Source organism: Ambystoma mexicanum, chromosome 14 (assembly GCF_040938575.1).
Source record: "Ambystoma mexicanum isolate Mex_15411 chromosome 14, UKY_AmexF1_1, whole genome shotgun sequence".
NCBI classification, from domain to species: Eukaryota; Metazoa; Chordata; class Amphibia; order Caudata; family Ambystomatidae; genus Ambystoma; species Ambystoma mexicanum.
Genome location: NC_090940.1, coordinates 486,386,427 through 486,393,876, shown reverse-complemented (window position 1 = coordinate 486,393,876; position 7,450 = coordinate 486,386,427).

The window sequence follows — 7,450 nt, the reverse complement described above, 5'->3', positions numbered from 1 at the left end:
CTTTTCATATGATGACGCAATGGAGCCAAAGGATGGTGTTGTCATGCCAGGCACAGGGTTGTTATCACTACAGCAACCCGGCACAAGTGGTGGTAGTAGGGTGGTAGGCCGCGAAAACCCACATGTGCTACAGTTCATCTTGTTTTTGGCTGGCAATGAGTCCAGTCCTGATGACTACTCTGATGTCCATGTTGAGTTGGATGTGCATCAGGTCCATATGTCAGGGGTGAGTGATTCTGATGTGGGTACTCCTCTGTCTGTGACACCTGCACTGAGGGGTCAGACAGTCTTGGAACCTCTGCCTGTGGTGGATCGGGATGCAGGGTCACCCTCCACACCAGTCACTGATGTGCCTGGGCCATCACGTCAACGGGAGCATGTAGTTGTGCAGCCGCGGGCGGTGCCAACACAACAAGGACACCCGGTCCTTGGGTCCCGCAGGTGTCAAGCCCAGCAACGCGGTCGCCACGCCCAACCGCTGTATACTGAGTGGGAGCAAGACATGACGGCCAATTCTGAACGCCAGGGGGGCAGCAATGGAGAACATCGCTGTGAGCATGGAGCGTGTGGCCCAATCCATGCTCCCCCCTGCTAGGCAGGTGCTTCTCCAGCAGCAGGCGGCACGGTCCACAGCCCACTCGCTCAGGCTGGGCATGGCGGCCTCAGACAGGGCACGCCAGGCTGAAATGTTGTCTCTGCGTGAAGCAATTGCTGCTCAAGCCGAGGCACAAATGAAGGCCCTGAGGGTGGAGTAAGCTTCCCTCCGATCCACTCTGGGTGTCCTTCTGATGTCTCAGAGGGAGCGGTCAGAGGAGAGGTTTGCGCAGCTTCAGCGTACCATCTCGGCTGAGCTACATGCTTGCCGGGAGGTGCATCAGTTGTCCAGCCAGGCCTTGCAGGAGGAACTCCGTGTTACACGTGTTACCTTGCAAGAGGAAGCACGCGTATCACGTGAGGTTCTGCATGCAGACCTACGTGTCATCGCAGCACAGAACCAGGCTCACCCGTCTGGCAGTCTTGCTGCCGATAAGGGGCAAGCTGCGGCTAGGCGTGGTCAGGCTCCTGCGACACGTCCTCCTTTCCAGGAAGAGCCAGACTCAGACGACGAGGTATCTCCCACATAGGTTGGGCTGTAAAGGCGTTGAGCCCATGGAGGTTTTTTTTTTCCTCAACATCATCGCATGTGGGTGTTGAGCAGCACCCTGTACCTCCCCCTCCTGGGTGCCCCCCCCCCGGGTCTTATGTGGCCATTTTTGATTTTTCTTTTAGTTTAGTTAGTTAAGTTTCTATTTGATAGTTTAGGTAATGTAGGTTTTTTATAGTGTGATTAGTTAATATAGTTTAAAATTGCTTGTCTGTTGTGCTTTCATGTGACGGTGTGGTGCTTTGTGGCTTTTGAAAGCATCCACTGTCTGTTCCAGCTGGTCCCTTCAAGCTTGTCTCGTGTATGTGTTTGCAGCTTGGGGTCCTGACTCACATATGCCACTCCTGCTTCCCTTATCCATGGGCTTGCAAAGGATGGTTCGGTGTAACAGCCTATTACACAAGGGCATAGGACTGTCATATCTGTGGCATGTCTGCTGCTGTACTTCTTGTGTTGACACCCCTAGTGGGGATGATAGGGGTGATTTGGACCGCAGTTCTTCCTATGCTAGATGGGTGGTTTCATGATTCATGTGTGCATTAATTGCTATACATTGTGTAGTGTGTTTCTTATCTTTGCTGTACATGTGCTTCATGCAATTCAAGCTGTAGACAGTGGCTGACACACTTTGGCTGGGAAAGTTGCACTGATGGAGTGATTTCAGATGTACGTCTCTAACATGGTCCACTCATGACATGCCTGAGGAGACACACACAGGGACATTTCATGCATTAATCATGTGTTTTCTAGCCTTTCTGCAGGGGGATGAGCCTCAAGACCACCTTTCCCAGCAGACATGGCCCATTGGATGTCTGGAAGCTGGCCACGTTCAGTGGTGCAGACATGCACATGTGTGCGCAGGCAGAGCCACAGGGATTGCGCTCATACATCATACAGAAGCTGTCGTGTTTCAAGGAACTCCAGGAAAGGTGAGCAGCACAAGGGGGCCACACCGCAGCCAACCGTCCACCAGGACAGTTGCACATGCATGCTAAGTAGCACCACTGATGGTGAGCTTGGACAGATATTGGTGTTGAAGCGCACAGTACAGCTAAGATGCGTTGGTGGAGTAATGGGTAGTTGATGGGAAAGTTGTCAGGGGCACATGCAGGGGCAGTGGCACATATCCTCCGGTCCAACATGGTCCATTGAGACAGTTGTATTAGCCATGTAGCGTTCCAAGACAGGGAAAGAATCAGCTCACAGGGACAGACTGCGAGGGACAGACTTGTGTGCAGTGCATTTAATTTACAGGTTTGAATTGCCACATGCACTACCTACTTTATTTAGGTTATGCTGGAACACGACTTGTACTGAAGTCGTACCTTGCTAAATGCGTCTGGATGCTTACCCAGGGAACATTGGATGTTTTGTGAATCTTGACACATTGGTCTTACATTTGCCACGCACCCACCGGCGCATTACTTAATGCATTGACTGTGCATGAACCCTCACGGGGGAATCTTACGTATGGGTATGAAGCACCACACCAGATAGTTTGTAGAGTATCTTGTTACTTTGGGACATGCATGGTGGTGTGTCTGTGTGTTATGGGCATGCACAGATTAGTGACTCTGGCTCTCTTTGCAGCATTGAACTGGTCATGTTACCGGACCTGAGAGTGTGCAGGCAGGAGGCCAGCACTCACCCCAGAGATAAGTTTCTCTTTGACTACAATTTGGGTAATTTGGTACTATGTGCATGATCTACACATTTGGTCTGATTGTGTATGTGTTAATGTGATTATTATGTTTTTGTACATTCCCTACTTTCCCTTGTCAATCCTACTCCCGTCTCCTGCCCCTCATTCCGGTTATCCAGTATACCAATGCCTGTCCCGACTGCATATCCCTGACCCTCCTTCCCCACCAGGGTCTCAGAGGCCTGTGTGAGATTGACCTTGCAGGCACCCAGACCACGGTGGGGGTGGTTGGTTCGTACCACTCCTGTGCCTGTATACGGGAGCTGTGACAGTACACATCAGTTCGTGGTGCATCATTCGATATTATGTACTACACATGGTACACATCCTGTTGTGACATTGTTTTACTGTGCTACCTTGGTTGCTCCATCATTGTGCTAGTACTTGGGCTTTGTGACATACTGCTACTTCAAGTCATCTACTGGAATGTGTTGGCCTACTTTAGGTTCTCTTTGATTTGTTGTTTTTGCAAGTCAAGGTGGCCTCTGATGGTGCTGGACACTTTTTACACGCAAGGTGGTGGAAGATGGAGACAAAGGGGAATGGTGATCCTGTGGCCAGGTGAACTTCAAGGATGAAGGCTACATACCCCATGCGCAGTTGTTCAGTGGGTCATGGTGATATGTGAGGGAGGGGGGTATTTTGTTGTTGGACAGTTGCCTTGCCCCACAGTGTGATGGGCACCCTGACATTGTAATTGTGGTATCCTATGTACATGATGTATTCTGCTGATCAATGGCTGTCCATGTGTTGTGTTTACCTTTCAGGTGTGAGGGTATAGTTGTGGTTTGACATGCTGGGGTGTACACATGGGCAATGTTCACATGTGATGAGGCACTGATGGTCACTTGATTGCACATGCATGTAATGAGTGCATGTCCCTACTGACACACACACTCGCACTATGATCCACAACATGTACAACCATCCTTCCATGTCCACATGTGCACACAGTTAACCTTCTGGGGACCACTGTGTCCCTGCAGCACATGATCTATGACCATTTGTGGATCCTGTACATGTGTGATTTGTTTTTTTATTTAGTTTGTCATTTTCATGTGATGCTCATGCTGTGTGCTGAGCAGTGTGTTGCAGGAGATGGACACAGCACAAGTATTATGCAGTGTTTATTTTGCCGTGCACAATGTGCATGTGAACAGGCATTCATTGTTATGTTCAAGCTACAACTGTTGTTATGCATTTGGGTATGACTTGCTTTGTGTGGGAGGTTGTTGGTCAGTCATTTCATCTGATTCCATGTCAGGCATCATTGCCTGACGCCACTTTGCATTTTTCACATGTCAATGTGTACATTATTGTTATTGTGTTGGTGTTTTGCTATTGCTTGCCATGTCATGTTGTGGTTTTGGTGGCTTTGTGTGACATATCAGTGATTGTTATGGCCTGTTTTGCAAGTCTGTGTGATACACACCTTGCATGTGTACCTTTTGGTCACACAGGATTGGTTAGGTTTGAGTAGCTAGGGATGCACACAATGTGGCATTTCCATGGCAACATTCTCAGGGTGGTAAGGTTGTGACAGTTGACTGTCTCTTTGTCATCATCGATTGTCAACTGGTATGTGCCAGGCCTGTGTGCACTCCGCAGGGGTGGGAGTTTAGGTGAAAAATGTGGCCACAAGCTGGGTCCGGGCTGCCTCACCACTTGCCCTATCCCCTCCCATGGGCAGCGCCTGTGCCTGTAGTTGGGGATATGGGGGCACCACCATGTCCACCAGTACGCCCTGCCGTGTTGCAACATTGTGCAGGACACATGCTGCCACAATGATCCTGCACACTACTGGGAGTGCATAGAGTAGCTGGCCACCAGAGCGGTCAAGGGAGCGGAAGCGTGACTTGAGCACTCCGAATGTGCGCTCCACTATGGCCCTGGTTGCAATATGGGCAGCGGTGTATCTTACCTGGGGTGGTGTGGTGGGGTTCCGGATTGGCGTCATCATGTGGTTGCTCAGAGGGTAGGCACTGTCCCCTGGAGAGGTAATAATGGTTGTGATTATTGGGGTTTGTGTATTTGTCTGTGTGTGACATGCATGCATGTGCACGGGCATTTGTACTCACCTAGGAGCCATGTGTCGCCATGCTGCCCAGCTTCCAAGGCCCGGCTCAGGGCGGACATTCTGTATATATAACTGTCATGGGTGGAGCCAGGGTAGTTTGCATAGACATAGGTGATGATTCCCTTGGCATCGCATACCACCTGCACGTTGATGGAATACCAGTGCTTGCGGTTTCGGTAGATGTGCTCAGTTGCCCTAGGTGGACGTAGGGCCACATGGGTGCAATCTATGTCACTGAGCACTTTGGGGAAGTGTGCCACCCTGTAAAAGTCCTGGACAAGGGCCTGCCTTTCTGCGGGTGTTCTGGGCATGTATATGTGCCTGCGGACTGAGGGGCGCGCAGTCATGATTGCCAACACCTGGTGTAGGCAGCGTGACTGCGTGGCCTGTGAGACCCGCCCACTATGGCAGTAGTCCGCTGAAATGACCCAGTGGCCAAAAAATGCAGGACATTGAGCACCTTCTCCAAGGGGCTCAATGCTTGGGAGCAGAGGGAGGGTGATGTAAGGTCATCTTCCCACTCCCTGACCAGGTCTAGGATGATGCGAGTTCGAAACCTAAACCTGCCATAGACCTGGTTGTCAGGCATCCCAAAAAGGCTTGTCCGGGTGCAAAAAAATACGGGCCCTGGCTATTCTCCTCCTCCTGCGGTGTCCCACGATCAGTGGTGCGACAAATGGGGCATTCATCGTAGCGGTATGTACGTGTTTGTTGTTTGTGCGCGCTTTTATACTGTGCATGGGGACGCTTCCGCCTGCCTTTCTGTGGCGGACGTGTTGACGCCTGTGCGCGTCTTTTAGCGTGCGCTTGTTTCCCGTATTCAAATCCATGAATACGAGTTGTTCGCATGCGTGTGGGCGTTCCGTGTATTTCCCTGCAGTACTTCCCCAGTTACGCCTTCTTTTTCACGCGTTGTTCCCCATTCCGTGCGTTCTGCCCCATGTCCCGCCCCCTTTTTGGTATGTGCGCGGACGTTGTGCACTTTCCCTGTGCGCATCGCGCACGGCGTTCGGGATGTTGCAATGACGTGTGCGCCAGTGTGCGTCACGCACAGGTTTGGAGCACATCCGGAGAAAAACACACGCAGAAACGTCCATAAATCGCACGCATGTGCTTCTTTTTTCACGCTTGCGCCTGCTTGTGCCAGCTTGCGCCACTTTTTTCGGCGTACATTTGTTCCATGAATAGGCCCCTATATGTGCTGGCATTAATGATATTCTCTTCCTTAAAGTAGAAAAGTACTGTGCCTCATCCCAAGAAGTCCTCCTGTTTCCCTGGGGCCTTTCTCCTCCCAGGTGATCCTCCCGGCTAGCATGGCCCCCAGGATTAGGAAGCATCTGCTTTTCCCTGGCCACCTGAAAGGACACTTTAGGTAGGGTTTTTGCAAGGACTCAGCAGGATTCATCACATATCTCATTCTGGCTCTCTGTAGACCACCTGATTCTCTTAACTCCTTCTTCCCTCATCTGAACCTTCCACTTCCCACCGACATCCCCATTGTCATGCTGAGGGGCTTTAACCCGCCCCCTAATCCTCTGCAGTCACCTGCCTTGAACTGAACTCCCTTGCAGGTCGGTTCATCCTATTATGTACCAAAACATGTGCCCCCTGATTCTACCTACACACTTCGTTCCAATTGACAGTATAACCAACTTAATAAACTTAATATATAACTAGCCTGATGGTCTCCTCCTGAGAGTGTAAGTTAAGAGAAAAACTATGTCACACTGTTGAAAATTGTACGGGATTGTGTTGCCTTTAAAACGCCTTTTTGTTTCCAATACCCTTGTGCTGACGGGGGTGGTCCATGTTGTACCAACTCCTGTGTTCTTCAACCGGATACACCGAGTATGTTTCTAAGGGCGAATACCAACTGAGCGCACCTGGTTCTTAAGAATGCACTACATGTAGGGGGACTAGCCCTAATTGAGAATCTGTACTTTCCTGGTTAAAACTGTATATAAATGTGTTCCATTTGTTTCAGATTCCCTCACTGACTGTTTGTACAACCACTTTGAGAGGTTTCGGAACAAGTGCACTTCTCAATTGAACCATCAGGCTTTATCAACCAGACAATTTGATCCATAAGGATATCAGCGCCAACATTTTAGGTAAACGAGGTGTAGGTTTTTCCTGCAGCACATACCACATCCATACAAGTGTTGGCACCAGAAGCTGACACATTCACTCCGAGCATTCTTTTCCATCCACATTGGTAACAGGTCATGCCCTGGGCCCGCGCTGCTTCCTGCGCGCGGCTGTGCACCCCCCCCCGGCACTCTTCTCCCATTCTGCCTTGCACTTACGATCGGTAAAGTGTGGCCCACACGCGTCCCTATGGCAACCGGACCTCAAGTCCTGGCGCGCATTGTTAGGTTTGGATCTGCTCCCGCTCCATGATTGTATGCTTGGATCATATTCAGAGTGTTGGTGTGGAATGTTTGGACTGGAATGTGCATGAGTGTTCCAGAGAAAAACAGTTGGCACCTGGATGATTAATGGACAAGGGGGCTGGGGTGGATGTCTC